Raw genomic sequence first — 26,343 nt, 5'->3', positions numbered from 1 at the left:
CACTGCTTTCTGCTTAAAGTGCTGATTTCTCACCGAAACTGGTTTGGCTCAGTGGATAGAGCGTCGGCCTGCGGACTGAAAGGTCCCAGGTTCGATTCCGGTCAAGGGCATGTGCCTTGGTTGCGGGCACATCCCCAGTGGGGGGTGTGTAGGAGGCAGCTGATCGATGTTTCTAACTCTCTATCCCTCTCCCTTCCTCTCTGTAAAAAATCAATAAAATATATTAAAAAAATAATAAAGTGCTGATTTCTCGTGCTTCATTCTTTCAACAATGACATGAGCAGGATGGTCCAGAATTATTAGCTAATAATCAACAAGAGGGAGGATAAAACATTTTGAAAATACAAAATAATGTAAATAAGAAATCCTTGTTGGCTCTTTACTAATAACCTTTCCTAAGGCCTGTGGGACCTCTTGTTCTCTCCTGACCTGGTGTGGGATTTTTTTTTTCTTCTCTGCAGCTGCCCCAGGTGTTTCCCCTCCCCTCCAAGCCCAGTCCCTGCTCTTTCTGCTCCCTGACACTTTAGAAAGAGCCTGGGAAACTGAGATCAGCGCCAACATAAATTTGGGTGGCTCGGATGCCTGTATATTGTATATTGATGCATGCCTGCTATCTTTACCCACACCTGTTATGTGGGCCCACCAGGGAGAAAGCCTAAAGCAGCACTTGGTCTATGCTTCCCCCTGGTGGTCATCTATTATACTACAGCCAGCCCCCAGAGTGTAAAATTACAATTAATCTAGTTTCTTCTATTATACAGTATGAAAGCCTTGAGCTATGAAGAATCAAAGATAGATTAAGGGCAATAAAAGCATGGATACAAATCTTCTTGTGGGATTGAAGACAGAATTTTTATCGTGGGAACCATTCAGTCTTGATCTGGTAACGAGCATACACTAACAGACAATGCCAGAATAAAAAGAACAAATTTAGTGGATTTAAATTGGATTTTGAACCGCTAAGAATGAAAATTCTATTTGTTGAATCCATTTTGACTCTTATCAAGTGTTTTTTGAAGTTTCACCACGTTTTCTTACCTTTTACAAGAATTTGAAGCGAAGAGGATGGTCTACTTTTCATCTCTAATTTACTGACGTGGAAACCGAGAGCAAGGCCGGACGTCTCTGCAGAGTCCGGGTCACAGGTCCCTGGGTCTTCAGTCGGAAGTCAGATGCGGGGCAGGGAGACGCGGGGTCGCCCTGGAGAGCTTTACTTGGGGACTCGTGGTTCCACCCCCTCTCCTTCCCCTTGTTCCTGCCTCAGCACACTGGGAATGCTTCTACTCAGCCGTGCACCCCGTGTTAGGCATTTCAATATGTTTCTGGAAGTTGTCAGTGCTGTTCTCTATGAGGCCTGAAGGCAAAATGCAATGTTTGCAGTAAATAAAGCACTAAAATTATATCAGCTATTAAGAGAATGGATTATTTCCAAGGCGCAGAGCCGTGTTGGCGGTGTGTTGAATCCGGCACGGGTGCCAGCATATTATGCATGGAGTTTTGGATTCCTGGGAACTGGAGACGGTACCAAGTCTGCTGCGTGGGGTATGGAGGAGAAGATGCACGAGCAGGCTCTGGAACTTGGCGAGGGTAGAAGCGCCATTGGATTTGTTCCCAGGGAGGCTGCTACTGAAGAGACAGGCAGCCTCAGAAGCCAGACTCCTAGCGTTTCACAAACAGTGGGCTTCGAGGAATATCGGTGCCTTAAACTGGAGGGGCCTTTATATGGAGGCTCTGTCTTTTATTTTTTAAATATATTTTATTGATTTTTTTTACAGAGAGGAAGGGAGAAGGACAGTTAGAAACATCGATGAGAGAGAAACATCGATCAGCTGCCTCCTGCACACCCCCTACTGGGAATGTACCGGCAACCAAGGTACATGCCCTTGACCGGGATCGAACCTGGGTCCCTTCAGTCCACAGGCCGACACTCTATCCACTGAGCCAAACCGGTTAGGGCTGGAGGCTCTCTCTTCCATGCTCTCTAAGTCTCTGTTAGGGCTGAATAGTTTTTCCCCAAAATTCATGTGTTGAAGTCCTACCTTGCCAGTACATAAGAATATGACTTTATTTGGATATCGGGCCTTTAAATGGGTAATTCAGTTAAAATGAGGTCATTAGAGTGGTCCCTCGTCCAATATGACCGGTGTCTTTGTAAGAAGAGGAAATTAGGACACAGACATGTGCAGAGGGAGAACCGTGTGAGGACACAGCAAGAAGTTGCCCTTCCCAAGGCAAGGAGTGAGGCCTCGGGAGAAACCAGCCCTGCGGACACCTTGACCTCCGACTCCAGCCTCCACAGCTGTGAGGAAGTACGTGGATGCTGCCGTAGCCACACAGTCTGCGGTACTTGGTTATGGCAGCCGTTGCCTCTAAAATGGTCTCCTGAATTTAGGGGACATGACTGGATGGCCCATCCGTTCAGTATCAACACAACCTATGCACACCATGCAAGGCCGCTCTGTAAGGAACTAAACCATCTTAAAAACAGACAGGCAGGAGAGTGACTTGCGAAGGAGCATCTGGTTTGAAAGGCATTCAGTATCACTTACTAGACAAGATCTATTAGCTTAATTTCTGGAGAAAAGCCCAAATACATGCCCACACTATGTGCACCACAGCTGTGATTGAATATAAATCTCCCCCCCCCCCAACCCCCCGGCTCTGTGGTATCCTATGGAAGGATTCCAAATACCGTAGTGTGAAAAATGTCCTCAAGTCTAAATGAATCACACAGCCAATATTTATGGAACCAAGGTACAAAGTTATAATTGTCATGAGAAAAAAATCTTCACTTATGTTACCGTTACTTTTTCTTTAGCTCTTCAGGGATATCTGGTGTTTACGTTATAGATCACATTATTATTATTATTATTATTTTATTATTTAAATTTCTTTATTGATTATGGGGTTACATATGTGTCCTTATTCCCCCATTACCGCCCCCCCCCCATGCCCTCACCCCCTGTTGTCTGTGTCCATTGGTTAGGCTTATAGGCATGCATACAAGTCCTTTGGTTGATATAGATCACATTATTGGTGAAACTGCGCAAAAGATTTAGAAAAAAGGAACCTGAGAGCGGATGAGTTAGAGTCCAGCAGAAGCAGGTGTACTGCAGGGTCTCATTGATGGTGGCGATGAGGTTGATTCGGGGGATTAGCTAACCTTTCCTGAGCGTTGCCCCTGGCACAGGCGCTAAACTAGTGCGCGGCATATCTCACGTAGGTTTGATAGAAACACTGGTGGATGGGACGATGGTATGAGGTAGCAGTTCAGTTTTGGCCACCGCGACTCTGCAGCTGTGTGACCTTGATCAAATCACTTGACTCTCTGTGCCTCAGTCTTCTCCTTTGTCCTGGCTTGTTGTTAATGCACATGAAGTGCTTGAAACAGCGCTTGGCATGGATCAAGGTTCAGTAAGGGTAGACGGCTAGTATTTTTCTTAGCAACTTCAGGTGAAGAAGCCAAGGACAGCAGAGATGTGAAGCAATTTGCTCAGTACCTCGGGTACCGTCGTGAAGGGGACGCCAGATGGGCACATCCGGCCACTGCATTACTCGGGCTCCTCAGCGCCTCCCGTGGGGGTCACACTATCCTTTGCAGGTACTTATAACATTCCTGCCAAGACTCACGGGGATGGTTTCAATGTGTGAGACACAGACTTCCTCACCCCATTCGTGTGTGTTTTCTAAAAGCAAGGACATTCTCTTACAGAACCAGAGTTAAAATAATCACAACCAGGAACCTAACCAACATCTAATCTGTAGACCTCATTCAAATTTTGCCAACTATATTACTAATGTGCTTTATAGGAAAAGAAAGTTCTTTTCTGGCCCAGGATCCAATATTTCATTTAGTTGTCAGATCTCTCTAGTCTTTTTCATCTGGGACAATTCCTCAGCCTCCCCCGCCCCCCCCCCCCGCCGACCCAATTCATGCCTTTGACACTTTTTGAATACAGGCTCTTTATTTTATAGATTGCCCCTCAATTAGAAAACAGATTTGTTTTCAATGTGCCCTTTCCAGGAAACAGTAACTTTACAGAAAAGAATGAAACAATGGTGGGCGTATAGGAGACACCATCACACACACCAGGTGGGGATATTGTGAGATAGATGGGTCTTCCGGGAGCACTCGGATTGAACTATATTAGTGGACACTGACAGGAACGTTGCTCACTGTTAGTCTTGGTAAATCCATGGCCTCACATATAAGATTATGGGTTTGTTGTGCATGGTCTGTCATATCTGCCCAGTTCTGGAACCCTCCCACCATGAGGACATTCTGATACACTGTTCATGATGCCATTTACATGTTTTCTCTGTTGAACTACTCGTGTCCCACGCTGTCTCCCTCATCCCCGTCCCCAACCATTCAATTCTCTCTTCCTCTAACCTTTACAGTTTTCCCCCACTTGCTTCACGTACTCAAATGCCTATCTTTTTAAAAAATATTTCTATGGATTTCAGAGAGGAAGGGAGAGGAGAGAAAGATAGAAACATCAATGACGAGAAAGAATCATTGATCGACTGTCTCCTCTACGTCCCGCCCTGGGGATCGAGCCCACAACCCAGGCATGTGCCCTGATGGGAAATCACACCGTGACCTCCTGGTTCGTAGGTCGATGCTCAACCGCTGAGCCACACCGGCCAGGCCACATGCCTGTTTGGACTATGCTTCCGCCACGTGGCTGCTCCTGGAATGCAGCCAGGGCCTCCTGTGCTGGGACCGCGGTTCCAACACATTTCAGAGGAAAGGACCAGCTCCCGGGGACAGCCCTGTGCCAGGGCCCAGCCTGTCCCCGCTGCCCTGGTTGGGTGCAGTCTGTTCTTCCCGAGAAAGCAGCTGCTGTGCAGACACACCTGGCGGGAACTGAGCCACCTGCGGATGGTGACGCAGCCGAGGAGCTGGCCTCACGGCCCTCGCTCCCTCGGGGGCCGCTCTCAGGCACACTTGTGAGTTGCTCTTTCCAAGGGCGCTCTTTGCTCCTTGTTTGGTTTTTGGGTTAAAAAAAGAGGAGAGAGAGAGGCAGAAGGGACATTAGGATGTCCGACGTTGGCAGTGAGTGTGAGAGAATAATGATGCTAAAAAAAAAAAGATAAAGTCTTGCTAACAATTACATGGTGAGGGTAGGGTTTCTAGTTGCTGTTCAAAGGGCAAAGATGGACTCTCTGCTTGGAAGGTGGGAGGGATGGGAGTCTGGGTAAAAAGGGAAGTGTCAGTTCCAGGTAGGCATTTGTGTGTGACAGTGACGGAACGAGTGGAAATAGAGCAGTTTGCACTTCATGAAGCATTTTCACGTACCCATGCATCCGTCCATCCATCCGTTATTTATGTATCCGGCAGGGCCCGGCTTCCGTTCTCGGTGCCGGGAATGCAGAGGTGGGAAGAGGAAAAGTCTCAGTCCATTCAGTGGGCCAGGCGTCACCGTGAGATTACAGTGCGGTTTGATGAGAGCCCCCATGGGTGTCAGGGGCCACAGAAGAAGGCCCAAGTAGGGACATGTATGTGGGTTGGGAACGTTTAGTCTGGGTCTTGTAGAATGTGTAGGCGTTTGCTGTGTGGATGAGAGGCAAGAGAGCATCTCAGGTACATGCGAAGGCCTGGAGTTACATACAAGAAGGAAGTGATCTTGGGAGGCCTGGGGAGGGAGAGAGAGGCTTGGTGTTTAACAGGCTCTGTGGGTATTTGCAGCTGCAGCAGTTTGCCGACCACTGGACTAGGCAGGACCAGGCCAGATAAAAATCAGAAAGTGGAGATACCTGAGCCCCCTCATTGTCCCTGCCTGTGTCTTCCTGGACTTATTTCTATTTGTATTGATTTCAGAGAGGAAGGGAGAGTAAGAGAGAGATAGAAACATCAATGATGAGAGACGGAGCCTGCCACCCGGGCATGTGCCCAGATCGGGAGTCGAGCCGTGGCCTCCTGGTTCCTAGGTCCACGCTCAAACAGCGAGACACACCAGCTGGGCTGGACTTCTTCCTGTTACTGTCAGAGGGAAGGGGCTCGGAGGTATTTGTTTAAAGAAGGAGGAAAACAACAGTGTGAAAGAGTTGTGCTCACCGAGGGCTGGCCCTCGCAGTCTCCTGGGAAGTCGTTGAGATTGACGTGGCCAGAGCTGGTGGTCAGAAGCTCCGACTCAGAGGCCTGGGGAGGGCCCAGGACTCTCCCAGCCCGGCACAGGGCTCCTCAGGTGCACCCTGTTTAAGAACATCCGTTCTGTGCTTCCTGCACGAGGAGTATCTGCCTACGGGAAGAAGGACCCGGGGTGCTCCGCAGCCATCTCTGAGGACAGGGCCCGCGCATGGTCCATAGTAACCCCGTCCTTCGTCCTGCTGTGCTGGGTGCGAAGGCCAGTGCTGGGGACGCCAGCCCGTGTTCCCAGGCCAGCTCAACTCCAGGACATACTGCCGAATAAGATGGTCTCGTCTCCTCTAGCGTCTCAGAGCCTGTTTATGCCACATTCCTTTGTTAATTTTTATCATCAGATTTGTCATCGTATTAGAGGCTGGAAGGAGGCGTGTCGAGGGCTTCTGGGATGCTGGCAGCACTCAGTTTCTTTCTTTTTTAAAAATTATTTATTTATTTAGTTAGTTTATTGATTAAGGTATTACATATGTGTCCATGTCCCCCCATTGCCCCCCACCCCACTCCCGTACATGCCCTCACCCCCCTGCTGTCTCTGTCCATTGGTCATGCTTATATGCATGCATACAAGTCTTTTGGTTGATCTCTCCCCCTTACCCCCACCCTCCCCTACCTTCCCTCTGAGGTTTGAGCATCTGATCGATGCTTCTCTGTCTCTGAACACCCAGTTTCTTGACTGAATGTTGATTACATGGGTGCATGTGTGCTGTAAAAAGCTATCGTGCATTTGCCACATGTGTACTTTTTAGGCCATACATGATACTTTAGTAAGTAGTTGACTTAAGAATAAATGAATACCTTTAGAGTAGAAATTGTAATGTAATGAATGTAGAGACCGTTTTTCCCTTGACCAAACCCCCGAGGCGGCCAGACTCCCAGGATGGCGTCCACCTTGGCTCTGCCATCTGGCAAGGATGCAGTCGGGCCCAGGCCGGGGCACAGAGTCACCTGTGTGTGCAAGGCCTCCCTGGGCTGTGGGAACGGCGGCCTTGGATTTCCTGACTTTTGTGCATTGATGGTTTCACACAGAGTCTCATTAACCCAGTTGGGTGGAGTGAATGGAGCCATTGGCGACTTGCTGACCTGTTGTCCAGCCCGAGTGGGAGCTGGTAGCTCAGGCAGGAGTTCCCAAGCTTTCCCAAGCGAGCGTGGAGGAACACTGGGGAGCCTTTTCCTCTTCCGCGCCCATCTGCAGGCCGAGTGTGCACCGGTCAAAGGCAAACTCTGAATCGAGCTTTGTGCGAGTCTGGAAAGATACCCACGATCGCGTGAGGGGGAAAGGGACCGTGGCGGTGGCAGTGACATCTGCAGAGCTAGCCCGTCCCTGCCCGCTGCGGAGTGCGCGGGGGCACGCTTTCTGAGAACACTTCATCCCCGAGAGAATGGGGCTTTGACATCGGCCGAGGCCCGGGCTGCTTACAATGGGAGGCCTGTTGCTCAAAGGCAGGCTGTGTAATGAAGGGGGAATCAGAGGCTGGCGCTGGCCATCTGAACGGAGGATCTTCGGGGCAGCTCACAGTGCCTTTCAAAGAAAGCAATTGCCACAGTAAATTCACATTTCAAAATCATGAACTTTTAAGTGTGTGTGTGTGTGTGATGAAAAGCAGTCTATCCCTATAAGATACTACCGCTTTATTAGCAAGTAAGCCTGAAAAAGTCTCTTTGAGCGCTGAGGTCAATAATGATAATGGCTTTTTTCCTTAGCAATGTCCTACCAAGGAGACAAAAACACTATTATGAAAATGAAATCCGCGAAAAGCCCCGCGTAATCAGGTGAGGCAGGCAGGTGGTCACAATCGTCACGACTTGGCAGGTGCAACGCCGAGGCTCCGGGAGAACTACGAGTCACGGCCAAGGTCAAGTGGCAGGTGGGAGGTGGAGCTGACGACGGATGGTGTCCTCCAGCCTCTGGCACTGGGGCAGGACACCCCGGGCGCGCTCTGGCTTTCCCTGGCAGGCTTGCCGTCCCCAGCCAGGATGCAGGTGGCAATATTGTGATTCCTGGCGTAGCTTTCAACGCTTCAGTGATAGTCTCTGTCGGTGCCAGGAACCAGCTGAATGTCACAGCACAACTCCCAGGCTCCAGCGATGCCCGCCGCGGCTTTCGGAGCAGCCTCTCATTTATTAGTTGTGTTGGAAAGAAATCTCTAATACCTGACTGGGTACCTCTGGATTTTAACAGCTGTGGCTTATAAGAGATTTGGGAGGAGAGGGGGTGTTTGTTTTCAAAGTGCCTTTCAGAAAGTGTCACCTTCGGTTGGAGTTTCCACTCTGTTCCAACACTTCCGTGCTCGGGAAAACCAGACTTGCAGAAAAAAAACCCGACAACAACCAGGTTGTATTTTCTTACAACTCATTTTAGCAAGTTGCCTCCACACCACTTTCCTGTCTCCTCCCCTTTCTTGGCGATAGTCCCCCCGAAGGGTTTCAGGTCAGATGTGGAGAATCTTGGAAGATCTCCTGCCAAGACAACGGCTTGGCTGGGTGCTGGCGGGTCGTGGTGGGATTGGGGGACCTGGAAGTTCCCTCCGTCTGAGATGTCATGACTCCAGAACTAATTGGTCTCAACTCGTGAGATGAAAGGGTAGTAACGACCGCTTATTGGACACTTTCTGTGTTCTAGGCTCTGGGCTGAGATCCTGACGTTGTTGCTCTGAGTTCTAGCAAAACCCTCGCCGGTATCATCCCCATTTACACACGAGGGTCTGAGAAATTAAGGACGGGTCTGATGGCACAGATTTAAGGTTCAGTAAGCGGCGGTCACCTGGAAACTGATCCCAGGTCAGTCTAACTTCGAGCTCTAAATCGGCCACTTACCCAGGATGAGGTGTCGACCCTTTGTGGCTGCCCCCTTGTCAGGGTAGCTGGTGGTCTGCAGCTCTCGGGGCGGCTGCTGCTGCTTCTCTTGTCGGACTCAGTGTTGAAGTCAGGGAGGAAAACCGCCAACGAGGACTAGAGGCGGCCTGGCCCCTCAGGTCACCTCTAGGCTGATCAGACAGCTGGAGGATTCCTCTCTCCTGCCAATTAGAAAGCCACCGATAGTAAAAAACACAAATTCCCTGCAGAGATGACACTTGAGTTGTCACCCATGAATGATTTAGCAAATGCCCGGAAGGAGGAAACGCACAGTCCACAGGTCCGGATCAATCCCAGTGAGGGCGCCGGAGCACTGGCCTTGGGGGTTTGGAGCATGTCTTTCTCAATGCTTTGCATGGAACCCCTGCTCTAGAAAGATCTGTTGACTTGTCAACACACAGTCTTGCTTTCCAGTGGGCCAAAAGCATAATTTTTATTAGAAAAAATTTCTCAAAATTCAGATCTGTGTATATGGAGAAGATATGTAATAAAATTACAATTTACTTAAAAAATATGGTCTGAGAAGCAAAGCTTATTATATATATTTTTTCACAAAAGGAAATATCTGTATTGCATATAGACCTCTCTGTCTCTCTCAATATATACAGGGTGGGGCAAAAGTTGGTTTACAGTTGTGAGTAGGCAAAACAGTTTATTCTTGATTATTTATTGTATTTTCCATACAAATATATATATCTATTTTTTTGGGACATATATAGATGTGTCCCAATATTGTATACACTTACTTTGAATAATTATAAAGGCAGTATTTATTAAAATCATTTCATTTTCAAAATTGAGTTATCAGCTGTTAAAGTGCATATATATATGGCCCGATGCACGAAATTTATGCAAGGGGCCCCGAGGGCTGAGGCAGCAGCCGCGGCTTTGTCCAGAAGGTTGTTTGGCCTTCCGGTCTAATTAGCATATTACGCTTTTATTATTATAGGTCTGCTTTCAGTGAAAAAATGATCCTTACACTTCAACCCTAAGGGGATCTTATTTCTCATCCGGTCTGGGCTAGTTGTATTACAAAGTAATTCTTCCTGTCTTTTCAGTAGGGTACATTGACTACTTTTAGCTAAAAATTTTTGTGATGCCAAAAGTCACCTCTCTCCCACAGTAGGCCCTTCCACAATCAAAACATCTTTGTCATAAAGGAGATGTTAATAACCGCAAAGTAGCCCAAAGGCATGTGACATATGCAAGTGCAATCTAGCATTCCTGGTGAAAAACATGATATTTTAGAACAATACAAGTTTCACACTTTGTTTTAACTTTGGAATTAAAATGAACTCAGAAGCAAAAAGAAAAAAAGAAAGAAAGTGACGTTATTATATGTGTCAGGGCATTGAGATAGACAGTATCTACCAGACATTGCAAGAAAATATGCATCTGCTACTCAGTGCCCATTAAAAAACCAATACCAAATACAGAGTTCACCAGGAAGCTAATTTTCTCAGATTCTATGAGGACTTTTCAACTTGGATGTTTTCAAAAACACTGATGACCCTGAGTGGGGAGGGTACCTGCCTGCCTCCTGGGGCCGCCAAGACGAGGTTGGTCTGAGCCCCCACGTGGCCACACAGCAGGCATCTGTGATGGGTGCTGATGAAATGTTAACCACTTGGGCCCTGTGGCCCCTGCAAAAATACCCCTGAGGCTCTTCAAACCTTGGAAAATAAAGAAAACTGTCGCCCATATGTATCTTTCTCACCAACATTTTATCAGTTGAAAGATGTCATAAAAATTTCAAATGGGTGTGTAGGGAGGTGAGGTGAGATCTATTCCACTTTTAGTATCTATGAAGAATTGTGAGTAGCCCTCCCTTCCTTCCTTCCTTTTTTCTTTCTTCTTAACAAGCAAGGGGAGCATGGCAAAGACTATTCTGGAAAATATCAATAGGGAAGTGCCTCATTACTAGTAAATGGGACCAGAAGAGATGAGGGAAGTAAGGCGGCCAGGCTGGGCATGCACCCCTTCCCCACATGCACGGGTCCCCTGTGTCGCGTGGGCCCGGCTGTCAGTCTGCCTCCCTCCGTGAGGCTCGGGGGGGTCTCCTCTTCAGGGAGGACATGCTGCGAGGCCAGTGCTGGTGGGAGCTGCGATTTCAGCTTCTCCTCTGGGCCCCTGACGTTGTCCAGAGCTGTCGTTATCCGCCACATAGCCTGAATCCTGGCTGCTTTCCTCACCATTCGTGTTGCCTCAGTACATAGGAAGGGCAAAAGCCTGGAGGTGAAACCAATTCCTCAGTCAACCGATACATCCATTTTGGTTTCGTATACCAAAACATCTGGTTCAAGAGAGACTGGCTAAATGGGATTTAGAAGGGGTTATATTTGAAATGTAATCATGAATCCATGTGTTTTCAATACACATTTCACCCCAAAATCAGTTCTGTATCTTCAGTGTCACAGTGTTTTTGTCCTATTATGTCTTATTAATTATCTTATTAAAGTAATAGTGTAAGTCTCCCAAAATTCTTTTAGAGCTGGCTTCATAAGAAAATTATAAATTAATGAGAGAGTAGACATTTCTACTTGTAATGATGTCAAATAAAACTGCACCAAGCCATAAACTAAACTTATCTAGCTGCCTTCATCTCAATTCTAATTTATTCATTTCCTTTACTCCCTCTTTTTATCAGTAGATTCATCGTTCTGCTATTCACACAGGTACAACATTCGGAGACCTGTCACTCATTCATTGACTCATCTGTTTGTTTTCCTAATGAACAAGTATTTATTGCATACAAACAGGGCACTGAAACCAGGCACTGCTCTAGACTCTGGGATACAGTGGTGAACAAAATGGATATAAAAAAAATCTCTGTCTTCCTGTGGATTATACATTAGTAGGTAGAAAGTCAATAACTATGATAAATAGATTTTACGTTGGAGTACTGATATATCTCCACCTGGCCTGCCCCATGTCTGGGTGTCTGTGTCTTCGCTTTTGTCTCTTATAAGGACACTTGCCATTGATTTAGGGCCCACCAGGTAGTCCAAGATGACCTCATCGCAAGACCCATAATTTTTTTTTTTTTTTTTTTGGGACAGAAAGTTTTAATGAAAAAACTCAAGTTTTTTGCATTTCCCAGAAATGGAATTACAGTCACTGGAACAGCCAGGATAATGGTTATTCGTCTCCAGGAACAAGAGTCCAAGTGAAAAGGCTGTATTTCACAAAGGAGAAGAGGCCTTTCCTTAATTTGTAACTGGAAATCAAAATGCATCAGGTAACACAGGTTAATCCCAAACAACAGTACATGATAACAAAGTATGAAGCCTTCAACCCTAAAATGATAGCTCACTGTGCAACCGGTTGAGAAATTACCCCAAATAGAATTCCATAAACTGCTTCCATACACAACTATAAACACTTCATTATCAAATAGAAATGGGAATATTCTCATAAGAGTTTGCAAGACCCATAATTTAATTACAGTCTGCAGAGACCCTCTTCCCAAATAAGGGCATAATCAGATTCCAGAGATTAGGATGCACATATATCTTTTTGGGGGCCACCATGCAACCCACTACATGGGAGAACAGTAGAATTATTTTTTATTTTATTTTTATCCTCACCCACGGACATGCTTAGAGAGAGGAACATTGACTCATTGCCCTCTGTATGCTCCCTAACCGGAGATTGAACTCGAAACCTGGGTACGTGCCCTGACCTGGAATCGAACCAGCAACCTTCCGGTGCACAGGACAATGCTCAACCAACTGAGCCACTCTGGCCGGGCGTTTTTTCCCCATTTTAAGTTGATGTTATATGGAAGACCTCTCTGAAAAGGCGATATTTGGCTGCGTGGTGAGGGCAGGGGTCCCTAGGACCACCTGGGGAGGGGTGTGGGGGAAAGGCCAGGCATAGTTCCTGGAGAGGTCGGCTTGGAAAGGTGAGGGAGGAAAGTCGGCTTGCAGGAGGCGAGGGAGGGAAGTATACAGAATTCTGGGGCAGAGCAGTCCAGAGGGGAGGGCCAGTGTGAAGGCCTTGCCATGCTGTTCAAGGACTGAACAGGAAGGGGCGAAGGCGGCGACAAGGAGATGTGTTCAGCCACGGCCGTGAGATGGGAGCGGACGGCTGCTTGGCCCATCGTGGTTGCTGCAGAGGTGGCGGGCGAGAAGTGGTTGGGTTCTGCATATGCTTTAAGGGTATTGCTGACAGCATTCTTCTGAATCAGAAGTGGGGTGTGAGGGAAAGGAGTCAAGGACGACTCCAGGTTTTTGGCCTGAGCCACTGGGAAAAACAAAGTTGACGTTGCCCAAAATGAGGCCGACTGGAGTGTCAGGAGCTGCTGGGCCGTGGACAGCTGAGCTGTGGAGCCAGACGTGGAGCCTGAGCAGCTGCAGGTGAACAGTGGGCAGGCCAGGCTGGCGGTGCGGGGGGGTGGGGGTGGGGGGGTCGGGGCTGGAGGGGGAAGTGAGGGACTTGGAGCATGAGAAAAAAGGGAGCATGAGAAAATGAGGGACTTGGAGCATGGGAAAGCCCCATGTGGAGAGGGAAGAGAGGTGGTCTGGGCTCTGGGCTCTGGGTCGTCACACTCCAACGTTGAGGGGTCCAGGAAATGAGGAACCCAAGGCGTCCGAGGAGCAGAGGCAGGCGGAAGGTCAGACACACGCTGCGTGGAGGGCAAGCGAAAAAAGTGTTTGATTCTCTGCTCGTTCTTCCATGTCCTCAGATGCACCGCCAATGTAGCCCTTTCCTCCTTCCTGTCATCTCTTGTTACGCCCCTGCTCTTCCTGTTCTCACTGTCTTCCTCATTTCATTAGCACACATTGGGGTGATCGTGCTAGAGCAGTTTGAGGTACAAAAGGTGGGATTTCAGATCCCCATTTCACCCATCAGAGATGTACTGGCCCCGCCCTTGCTCACACCCGTGGCTGCGTGGGGAGGGCAGGGGTCCCTATGACCACCTGAGGGGAGGGGTGGTGGGAGGTGGGAAAGGCCAGGCATAGTTCCTGGAGGGGTCGGCTTGGAATAAGGTACAGCTAAGGCTGGACGGCTGCTGCCCTGAGACACGGAGGGGAGCGGGATCCAGGGTCAGTGAGTTGGGTGGTGAATTGAATCATCCACTTAGCGTGTGAGGAGAATGGCCCGTGGCACGTGGCTTCCCTGGAGGTGGGAGGCCTGCAAGGAGAAAGGCTGCACCGTCAGGGACAGTGGGTCTGGCCGGGGAAGAAGCCGGATGGCACCACGTGGGAAGGGCCTTGTTTCTCCTGGCAGAACCTGCAGAGGGCATCTACACGCACCAGGCACTGAGCAACAGGTAGGGACTGGCGCGCTCCCTGAAGCCAGCCGGCCTCAGCAGTGACCACCAGCCCTGGCCACACGGGGCTGCGGGTGGTGTACCCACTGTGGCAGGATTGGTGGCGGTGTGTGAGCCCATCCGTGTGGCTCCCCTCGCCAAGGCTACTGTACAGCAAGCGTCCAACCAAGAGCAGCGCTGAGCCCGCATGGCACCACCCCTCCAGCCGGCCACTTGGAGCACACGGCACTGGGTGGCACTAGTGTCCCAGTCCAACTGCCCCTCCACCCGGGCCGCCTCCTTCACTCCCTCACAGGTGTCTTCCCTGAGAGCACTCCCCAGTTAGTGCCCCATAGGCAAATAAATATCTGTCTTTGAGTGGTTCCTGGGGGACCTGGCCAATAAGACAGGGAGAGGCACGAAAGGAAGAGGAAAAGTAGAAAAGAAGAAAAGGAGTCTCATGCTAGCACTGATTGACATACAGAATGCTACCACGTCTCTCTCTAGCTCTGTGCCATACACCTGTGCCATTCACACCGGCCATTTTTATCTCATTACACATTTTCCAAAACATCCACTAGGTGGAGAACTTGCATCAAGTTTGTTTGCCACAATTGTGAGGCCCTGCCCAGGGAGCTGCTGTTTATTTATTTATTTAACCGTCATTGAAATGAAATGATGGGTTCTCACCGGCAATGAAACGCATTTATGGCTCTTCTTCGTGGCCTAAGTTTCTCAGACAGTATAGACCTGAAAACATGATGGAGAATTACATTTCCCTTGTGACTGACTGCAGCTACGGATGTTTACATAGAAAAAGATGCACTGTGTGAGGACAAGATGAACATTTCTGCATAATCATTTTTGTCCAACCCTGCCTCTTGATTAGTTTATTATGATTTATTCTAAGCTCCTTTCCATTTTCAAGATGGTGTTTTTTGTTGTTGTTGTTTTGTTTTTAATATCTGGAAGTGGGTATTGATTGAAAGGTAACTGCAGATTAAGAAAATAATTTTATTCATTAAAAAGCCTTATCCATTGATGTGCTTTTTGCCTTTCAATGTTCAAACACGGGGCAGAGGAATGTCTTTCATATGCATTGTTATTCTTGCTGATTACTGAGAAAGTTTTATTGAGGCCATGGGACACAGGTTAATGGAATTAGTATCCGTGCACTCCTGATTGCAGCTGGGAGCAGTAGGAATGCGGCCCCAATGCAGCTGCGAGCCAGCCAGCCACGGGAGGGAGCGCTGCACCAGGAATCCTCGCTGGCTCCGGGGGTGAGAGCTTGCTTCCTGCCATGGGAGTCAAGCTCCATGGAGAAGATGGTTTTCCAGATCACATCCACGTGAGTATTCAGCTCTGCTAAATGCGTGTCAGCCACACCCAACACACCCTTCACTAGTATTTCTGGAGCTGGCTCCAATTCACCCTTTCTGCAAAGCCAGGTGGAGACGGGGCAGGGGGGGGGGTAGGGGGGGCTTTACAACACCCGCCCTTTGGAAGAAACTAGGGGCAGAACGGAAAACAGCGATGAGACCTCTACCTGGAATTGGAGGCAGTAGAACGCTTGCTCTACTTTATAAAAAGGAGGATTCGCACACCTCCTCTGATTGAGCTGTTGGGTTGCTGTGGATCCTGGCAAGTGTCTCCCTGGGCTTCGCTGAGTGGTTTGGGCACAACATCACCGGCTGTTCCAATTGAAGAAACTCTCCGGAGATTGCGGGAAGACAGAGAGCCTGCAGGGAGGCTCCCGCGCTCTGATCTGACTTTTGCTCAGGAAAGTCCTCTCTAATCCTCTCGTGCCCTGCTGTGGCCAGAGCCAGAGCTGCAGGACACAGATTGAATTCAAACTAGCTAACATTTACCGAGCACCTCCTGAGTGCCGCCGAGTGCCCACAGTGGGCCAGGTTCCGGAGGTAGGAAGATTAATAGAACATGATCCCAGAACTCACAGGGGTCTCGGTTTACAGGCAGAGCGGCACAGCCACATGAATAATAAAACAGAGGAGGGGAGCAGAGGGAATTCATCCCTGAAGGGAGGACATGGATGTGTCGTAACCACCAAGAGATGTTAACAGGTGGAGAAGGAGCAGGTGGGCATATGCCCTCAACAGCGGAAGCAAGATAAGCAAAGTTAAAAAGCACCAAAGTCTATGGTATTTGGGGTGGAAGTTGAAAGGTTTTGTCTTAAAGAGAGGTGAGAGGAAAGACCCGAAGTGTGGATTTATTCATTTACTGTTGGAGATAGACTAGCCCAGATAAACAATCCCTGCCCTGAGGAGCTTGCCCTCCGGGGTGAAAACAGATAATAAATACAGAAAACGGGCTGATGATGATATAGTATGCATATTAGTTTGCTAGGGATTTCAGAATCCCTTTAAGAACCTACCACAAACTGGGTAGTTTCCAGCAGTCACCAACTGGTGGTCTGTGAGGTCCAAAAGGTTGGCGACCTCTGATTAGACAACAGAAATGTTTTGTCCCTCAGTTCTGGAGGCTAGAAGTCCAAGATCAAGGTGTTGGCAGGGTTGATTTTTTTTGAAGGCAGGGGGAGAATCTGTTCCAGGCTCCCCTCCCCTACCTCCCTCCCCCCCCTGCCCTCCCCCCCCCCTCCCCCACACATCCCTTCTGGTGTTTGTTGGCTTGTAGAAGCATTATCCTGATTTCTGCCTTCATCTTCACGTGGCATTCTTGCTGTTATGTCTCAGAGTCCAAATTCCCCCTTTCAGTAAGGACACCAGCCACATTGAATTAAGGCCCACCCTAACGACCTCATCTGAACTGGCTCATCTGCAAAGACCCTTTTTCCAAAAAAGTTACATTCACAGGTACTGGGGTTAGGATTTTAACATCTTTTTTTAGGGCCATGCTTCAACCCATAGTAGTATGTTAGAGAGTATAATAATGACTCCCAGCAAAGTAAAGCAGTGCAAATGTGTTGGGGAGGGCATCTGTGAATGAGGCAGGGTGGTGGTGGGGGGTTGCAATTTTCAATAAGGTGGTTCAGGGTATGACTCACTGTAGAGGAGGCTTCTGAACAAAAACCCGAAGGAGATGAGGGGCTGAGCCCCACAGATGTCTGGGAGAAGTGTTTTGGACAGAGGGGAAAAACAACCAAAACAAAACAGTGTCAAGGTGTTGAGTTAGAGTGCCTGGTGGATCTGAGGAGTGGGGAGGAGGCCAATGAGGCTGCAGCCGAGTGAGACAAAGGCAATAGAAGGAGGTGAGGTCAGTGACGATGATAGATACAGTATGCATACTAGTTTGCTAGGACATGCTGGGTCTTACTGCCATCAGAGGGCTTTGATTGTGGAGCCATTGGGCAGTTTTGAGCAGAAGAGTGAGGTGATTCAACTTAGGTTTTAAAAGGGTTTTGGTTTGCTGTGCTGAGATGGTTTGGGGGCAGGGGCCAGGGTGGGTTTGTGAGGATGGGTTAGGAGGAGACTGTGAGAGTCCAGGTGAGAGGTCGAGGTTGCTTGGACCCAGGTGGTGAGAAGTTGAGCGGTATTGAGCTTGAGCTACATTTGTTTGCACATGAAGGTGGAGATGGAGATGGAAGCTGATGTCAGGCTCATCATTTTTGCAGAGACAAGCCTCTCTTTTATGAGGTCATGGGCTTACATATGCATTAGGGTACTTCAGGAGTGTTTTCAGTTATACGTTTTCTATATTCTTCAGTAGGTTATCTCCATTTCTTTCCTACCCCTAGTCAAAGTCACAGACATTCAATAACAGAGAATCATGTCCTGTGAACTTTTTCTCTCTCTCTTTTTCAAAAAATTTAATTGACTTTTAGAGAGAAGAAAGGAGAGGGAGAGAGAAACATTGATGTGAGATTGAAACATCAATCAGCTGCCTCCTGCATGCCCCCTAGTGGTGATCAAGCCTGAAACCTGGGCACGTGCCTTGACTGGGAATTGAACCAGCAACCTTCTGGTGCATGGAAAGATGCCCAACCAACTGAGACACACCGACCGGGAACTCTCTCTCTTCTTAAAAATAGAGGACAGACACAGAGGTAAATAACAGTATGATCTAGACCTTCTGTTTTTGCATGTTTTGGGTCTAATACAATCCAGAGCAGTGAGTTTCCTCACTGAGGTGGCAGGCTTTGCAATATGTATGCCATCGGGGCATACTCTAATAGGAAGACAAATAAGAATGGTTTTGGGGCCACATAACCTCACCCTTATCTACTTCTCCAATTCAACTGTGCACCAAATTCAGAATCCCTTTTTATCCTTCCTGCCATGACTGTCCCAGTTCAGGCCTGAATCTCTTCTCACCTGGCCAATTACAGCAATTTCCTCAATGATCTTCCTATTCTAATCTCTCTTCATTTCCCTCTAAACCATTTGTAAAGTTATTTCCAGAATGTTCCCCCTGAAATATGAAACCGATGATAGACATCACTCCCTGCTCCCACTTGATACCCTTTGATGACCCACGTGGCCTTACAGAAGCTTACATTCTGTCCTGGGCCACAAGGCGATTCCCACTCTGCCCAGATAACGGTTTTTCAGCATCTCCTGCCACTGCTCTCGACCCCAGATTCCAGACCTTGTCCTCACTGCACTAGTGGCTTCTTCCCCCTCTCCCCCGCCCCGCCCCAAACCTACCTGTCTCTGCACTGAGAACACTTTCATCCAGAACAATTACCATGATTTGCTATCCAGCATTTCCAACTATATTGTTCATTCTGTGGAACAGTCGAAAGGGCACGGATTTCTAGCCAGCAAGACCTGCATTAGAAGCACGGCCTGAAAATGATCAGCTGTGTGACCTCGGTTCGCTACGTGACCTCTCTGATATCCAATCTCTTCAGCTATACAACAGAGATAACAACATCCACCTGCAGAGGTGCTGTCGGCGTAGAGCCCGGCGGTTCAAGGACAGCTCGGCCCCAGGCTTGGAGGAAGCACCCGGGGAGGGTGACTAGCAGGAGTAAATGTAAGTTTGGAGCTCAGCGGAGGGATCGTCTGGAGTTAGACCTCCAGTGTCATGAATGTCAGTGGAGGCTGTGGGCAATTTACAATTTCCTGGGCAGATTGGGGAGTGAGAGAGACAATGACCCAGGACACAACACGAACCACTACTTGACATTAGGTTTTGATCTAACACATACTCACACCTCGCCAATTTAAATTCAACTAATTTAGGTTTTATGACATTGCAGGCAAAACTGGGTTGCAGCTGACTTCTGTGCTATTTATGAGAAAGTTAATCGGGAGAACCCGATTCTGAGCTCCTAACGTGGGGCTGTGTAACCTACTTACTCAAGTCTCCTGGAGTTACGCTGAAATCAGTTTAACGAGATTCGTTTATGTGGTGACAACGTGTTACTTTAAATGTTTAGAGATGTAAAATTAGCATGTTGGAGCTGGGAAGGATACAGAGATCATTAGCAGATGCCCCTCATGTTTTAAGATGAGAAGACAGAGGGATGAGAAGGTCAGCTGACTTGTACCAGCCCACACAGAATAAGCAACAAAAGTGTGATGAGAACTCAGGTCACCTGACTCTGGACGAGTGTTCCTTTTACTCTGCTAGGCCCGTGGTCGGCAAACTGTGGCTCTCAAGCCACATGTGGCTCTTTGGCCCCTTGAGTGTGGCTCTTTCACAAAATACCATGGCCTGGGTGAGTCTATTTTGAAGAAGTGGCGTTAGAAGAAGTTTAAGTTTAAAAAATTTGGCTCTCAAAAGAAATTTCAATTGTTGTACTGTTGATATTTGGCTCTGTTGACTAATGAGTTTGCCGACCACTGTGCTAGGCAGCAACTTTGCATTAAATGTGATCAGCATTTTTTTTCTAGGCTATAGCTGGTTAGCTAATAGTGGTGTGTGTGTGTGTGTGAACATTCTTGATGGTAATTAAGGAAGTGCTATTTACAAATTATCAGGTAATTCAGACTTACTGTTCATTCATGCCAGTGTCCCCAGCGAGGTTCTGGAGCAGGCTCCAGGGGTGTGGCCAGTCTCCTTAGGCAGCGTTGTGGAAAGGAGACCCACACAATGAGCAAAATCCTGTTGGCATTATCACTCTGAACAAATGTTCTTTATTTTTAAGAAATTGGCCTCTAAAGATTCAGCTTAATTTGCGGGTTCTTTATTAGGACCGTCGTAAGTTTAGATTGGTTATGCAGAGTAGATTTTCTGAAAGCTGAAGTCAGGCTGGCTTAGCAACTTAGTCTCAGCTGAGACCCAAAGAATTTTATGTACAACACAACACCCTCCCCTTGTGATCTGCTGGTAGAGAACTCTGGTGAATGTATTTTTCACCCCCTTTTAGCCTTACTTACTGGCTGAAATAGCGGATGTACACATTCATCTCATTGGAGGTGTCCTGCGAAAAATGAGCTGACTGAGGCAAATGGTTTCAAAAGGTGCAGAGCTGATGTAAGTGATTGTTGGCTATAACATTTTTCTTTTTGGCCAAGAGTGTATGGTCCCAGAGTCCCTATTATCTGACTTCAGGAGACTCTAAAACAAAGGAAGTCTAGGGTGATTCATTTTCTTTCTTTCTTTCTTCTGCTTCTTTTTAAAAAGATTTTTAGACAGAGAGAAACATTATGGGATAGTGAAACATCTGTTGGCTGCTCCCACACACCCCCTATTGGGGACCAAGTCTGAAACCTGGTCATATGCCCTGATCAGAAATCGAACCCCCAACCTTTCAGTACATGGGACAATGCCCAACCAACTGAGCACACCGGCTAAGTCATGTATTTGTTTGACTTGAAAATTTGTACCCTTAGTAACATTGCCTCAGGGCATCAAGACAAAATAAATCTGTGTTAATTACTCAAATAATTAACAGTAATAAAATAAATAACAGTAGAAAACAGCTGCAACTAATGGAAAGAAAACAACTGGAAGCCATCAGTATTATTCCACTGTGGAAAGTTACAGATGAGGCTGGCTGGACTTGTGTGCATGGACACTTCTGAACTCTGCAAACCACACAACTACTGGGAGATGAAGCAAATTAGGACTCACTCTTTACCATCTGAGATATCCACAGCTCTATCTTTTCTTCTTCTCCTTCTCATCGGCCTTCTTCTTGGACTTAATAATCACGATCAGAATAAGAATATAGATCAGACTTAAATAATATATTTCATAAAATACTATGTATTTTTTTATCCTATATAATAAAAGCCTAATATGCTAAGTGTCTGGTCGTCTGTTCAACCAATCAAAGTGTAATATGCTAATGATATGCCAAGGCCGCTCAACTGCTCACTATGATGTGCACTGACCACCAGGGGGCAGATGCTCTGACTGGTAGGTTAGCTTGCTGCTGGGGTCCGGCCCATCGGGACTGAATGAGAGATGGGTCCGACATACCCTGGAGCCCTCCCAAGGTCCCTCCCTAGCTGGCCAACCTCCCAAGTCTCTCCCTGGCTCCTATTGTACACCGGTGGGGTCCCTCGGCTTGGCCTGCACCCTCTCGCAATCCGGGACCCCTCAGGGGATGTCGGAGAGCCGGTTTCGGCCCGATCCCACAGGCCAGGTAGAGGGCCCTACTGGTGCACAAATTTGTGCACTGGGCCTCTAGTCTTGATATATTTATATAATATATACTCTATATTCAGTTTAATTAAATTAAATGTTATATACTCTTTATACTTTTTTGGTCAGAAAGAATGTACCCTGCTGAACTCAGTTTTTACAAAGCGACCCAGACTTAGGCATGTGGGTGGGTGGTTATGAGATGCTCAGAAGCCTGTGTCCAGTTCTAAAGTTCATTACTAACATGAACATGTTATGGTTGACTAAGGGAAATCCAAGTTCTTCTCACTGAAAGCTATTTTTCAGGCAAGATGGTAATTTTCAGGCAACAACGTAACGAAAGGCTATCTTTTTAAGACTAAAATAAATATGTTAACATAGGCATGTGGCCAGGGTGAGGGACCCAAGAGCTCTAGCCAGTCCTTTCCTTTTGGTAAAGTCAGGAAAATGTCATGTTAAGCCACACGGCAGTTCTTACGAAACTGAGATATTTTTGTAGCTTCCTTGGTTATTTCCTCCAGGAGGCTGCAGAGGAGCAGGACGACAGACAGTGGCTACGTTGCTGTCCAGGGCGTTTCCAGCCAGTGTCCAAGGAGATGCTGCCTGCATCACTCTCACAGTCAGAGTGTCAGGGCACAGACCTACCCCCTGGGTATTTGTCCTTACATCTAGCATGTTAGGTGGGGCATCCCGTTCTTTTGCTCAAGTGCCACCTTCCCAGAAAGGCTGTCCTGGGTCACATTATCTAAAATGGTGTTCCCTGTGCTCTCTTCGGCAGCACATACACTGAGTGGCCAGATTATTATGATCTCTGAACACATAATAATCTGGCCACTCAGTGTGTAAATACACACACACACACACACACACACACACATACACATTAGAGGCCCGGTGCATGAATTCGTGCATGGGTGGGGTCCGGCCAACCTGGCCAGGAGGAGGGGACATGGGCGGTTGGCCGGCCTGCCTGCTGGTTGAACTCCTGGTCGAGGGGACAATTTGCATATTAGCCTTTTATTATATAGGATATACACTGAGTGGCCAGATTATTATGTGTTCAGAGATCATAATAATCTGGCCACTCAGTGTATACTAAAATTGGAATGATATAGAGAAGATTAGCGTGGCCCCTGCGCAAGGATGACACACAAATTCGTGAAGCGTTCCATATTTAAAAAAAAAAAATATTTTTTTTTAATGGTGTTCCCTGACCTTGTCCTTTTCTATTCCCTTAACCAATTTATTTTCCCCCCAATTTCTCTTTGTGGGCACAATGCGATGTGTGCTTTTGTTCATTGTCTTTTTCGCAAGAATGCAGAATGTTGTTAGGACAGGACTATTATTTTGCTCACTACTCTATTTGAGCCTATAACAAAGCTGGCACATAGTAGGTGCTCAATCAAAATGTGTTAAATAAATATTAGATGGACAGTGTTGAGGGTAATTAATCAGATAGAGAAGTCATGGAAGTTGTTACAGGAGATGTATTTGAGTTAGGTCTTGAAGATTGAGTAGGAATTGACCAAACAAGGAAGGTTGAAAACAATGACCCCAATGGGAGTGGAAAATGCCACTTCCTGTGTAAGGATCCTAGGTCACTTTAGATCATGTGATTCCTTAAAGTGAGGGCTAGCAGTGAAACGAAAAAAAGAAAAAAGAAAGGTCACTGCATAGCTGAGATGGTTTTGAAAATATTTGCTGAAATTTATTGAAGACTTGTGTTGCATGAGTTACCTTGGTAAACTTCATCCTAAAAGCAACTCTTTGAGGTTTCCCCACCAATTAAAGCAGAAACTGGTAGATGGCAAGTGGTTAGGAAGGTGAAGTAACTTGCTCAAGGTAACACAACTAATGTGTGGATTTGAACTCCGTTTTCTCAGGTTCAAGAGTCTAAGCCAGTGCTGATCAATAAAAATGTAATGTGAACCATATATTAATTAGTCAATTGCTAGTGGCCACATTAAAGATAAAAAGAAATGAGTAAAATTATTTTGAATGCTATAATTTATTTAACCAGTATATCCAAAATATCACCATTTCAACATATAATCAACATAAAGAAATCGTTAATGAGATGATTTACTTTTTTTTTCAAATTGCTTTTGAAATCTGGCATCTATTTTACATTTAAGTTACATCTCAGTTTGCTCACCAGCCACATTTCTTCTTCTTTAATCCTCACTGGAGGATATTTTTTCCATTGATTTCTAGAGAGAGTGGAAGGGAGAGGGGGAAGGAGGAGGGAGGGAGAGGGAAGGAAAGAGAGAGAGAGAGAGAGAGAGAGAGAGAGAGAGAGAGAAATATTGACATGAGAGAGACACATCAATTGGTTGCCTCCTGCATGCACCCCGACCAGGCCTGGGAACCTATAACAGAGGTATGTGCCCTTGACCAAGAATCGAACCTGAAACCCTTCGGTAGGCCGACGCCCTGAGCCTAACCGGGCAGGGTGACCAGCCACATTTCAAGTGCACGGTGGACATAAGCCACATTGGACAGAGCACGTCTAAGCCCTTAACACACTCCCAGGATCTTGGGTGACATTGGTTGGTAATTGGGTTGTGCAAAGGGCCGGAGCACAGATTTCCACCCTTCCTGGGAAACTCCAGCTTCAGCACCTTGCTCTCCTGTCCTCAGTTTTATTTACGGAAACCGTGTTAAGTCTATTTCTGGTTGTCATTTCTAGGACATCCCTGTTTAACTGCATTTGTTCTCTAACCTTTGTTCACAAGAGACAGGATTGGGTTGATTACAAGAAGCAGACAACGCTGCCTTATAGTTGCCTCTGAATATGATTGGTGTTTGCCTCCAGACTAGCGCCCAGGTTCTGAGGGCTCTCCAGCGCCCGCCAAATAATAGCTGTGCAGTAAAGATTTAAGTTACATCTCAATTTGAGTGGGTGTTAACTGAAATATTTCCACAATAAACCCTGGAAACTACTTACTTCTTTTGTTTGGCTCATCACTTACAAATCATGCTGCCAGAGATCCTAACAGGTTTCACCTGTAAAATTATTTATTCAACTTTGACACGGATTTCAGGACCCAATGAGACCATAAGAGCAATCCGAATGCAAGTGAATTTTCTAGTCCTCTTGAGTTACCAACACTGAAAAGTGGAAAGTTTTTACTTTTTACATTAAAACAATATTTTTATTGATTTCAGAGAGGAAGGGAGAGGGAGAGCGAGGGAGGGAGAGAGAGAGAGAGAGAAGAGAGAGAGAGAGAGAGAGAGAGAGAGAGAGAGAGAGAGAGAGAGAGAGAGGGAGGAACATCAATGATGAGAGAGGATCATTGATCGGCTGCCTCCTGCATGCCCCACACTGGGGATCGAGCCCGCAACCCAGGCATGTGCCCTGACCGCGAATCGAACCATGACCTCCCGATTCATAGGTCTACGCTGAACCACTGAGCCATGCTGGCCGGGCCAACATGGAAAGTTTTTAGAACATTCTTGAAGCATTTAAAAAACAAGACCTAGGAACTCATGAAAAGAAATATGGTTTAGTTTACAGAATGATTCATGAAGTTCACGATCCCTTTTTCCTTCACGTCACTCCAGTTTGGAGACCGTCCTTTGCACAGTCACCAGGGAGGCCAAGGCCTTGGTGAAAACCGAGGCTCTCGGCTGTCAGGACCCCGCCTGCTCCGGGTATTTTGCTTGTATCTTCCCACTGAACACACTTGACCGCTCAGGGCGGGGTATGTGGCCGGCAGGAACAAAGGCTTTCCGAACAGCGAGTATTTGCACCCCTGCGTTGCTGCTCACATACCTGCAGGAAGTAAGCGTTCAATCTTGCCGACTTCTCTTTGGTATTTCAGCCACGTTCCCCATACGTCCCCAAAATGTCAGCTGCTCTCTCTGTAAAACCTGCAATGGAGTTTTTACTGGCACACGAGTGTAGATTCAACCTTTTTGCTTTTGCCTCTGATCTCTATCAGCACAATGAGGTTTGGGATTTGATGGGGTCATGTCAGAATCAAATTCCCTTAACTCTCATTCCGGCGCCGTGTTCTGTGTAGTGGAAAGGTCTTCTGCTCTCCCGACATTTATTTCTTCAGCATGGGATGTGTCGGAGGAGGAGTATGAGAGTCTGGGGGTTTAAACATCCATCTGAATTCTGGCAGTGATGGCTAACGTCGCCTCTCTCTTACTGTCATGAATTCTTGACTACAGTGTGGGTCCGGAGTTATAATTTTTGAATGTCTTCATCTAAAAGTCTTTTACCAAAAATATCAAGTGTTGATTAGGTGTCCAGATTTCCTTCATATTTTCAGCTCATGTTACTGTTTCACCTTGTGAAACCCATTTTATAGTGGCAATATTGAAGCATGACTTGATGTTTACAGCTCTGTGATTCACTTTTTCTAAGGAATAACACTGTTTTCTGTTTTGTCACCATGTCTCCAATGTTTTTTTGGACCATTTTCGTGGCTTTGTTCTTTATTTTTTTTGAGAAATATTTTTCCTATTTGGAAGCCTGGAAAAAGGCCTGCATTTCTCTCTCCTTAATGTCTTTACTGGCACGAGAAGGATTATATTTACAATGCCTGGACATTCAGGAGTGGAA

General features: G+C 47.0%; 1 non-coding gene across 1 annotated transcript; it reads left to right on the top strand.

Moving 5' to 3' along the window:
* Positions 1–22,846: 22,846 nt before the first annotated feature.
* LOC114232141 (U6 spliceosomal RNA) lies at positions 22,847–22,948 on the top strand. Its single transcript, XR_003618188.2, has one exon. It is a non-coding gene; the product is annotated as a U6 spliceosomal RNA (small nuclear RNA).
* Positions 22,949–26,343: the final 3,395 nt, after the last annotated feature.

The sequence above is a fragment of the Eptesicus fuscus genome, chromosome 19, assembly GCF_027574615.1.
Source record: "Eptesicus fuscus isolate TK198812 chromosome 19, DD_ASM_mEF_20220401, whole genome shotgun sequence".
In the NCBI taxonomy this organism is placed as follows: Eukaryota; Metazoa; Chordata; class Mammalia; order Chiroptera; family Vespertilionidae; genus Eptesicus; species Eptesicus fuscus.
Note: the sequence above shows the minus strand (reverse complement) of the source record. Positions and strands in the feature narration are given on the sequence as shown.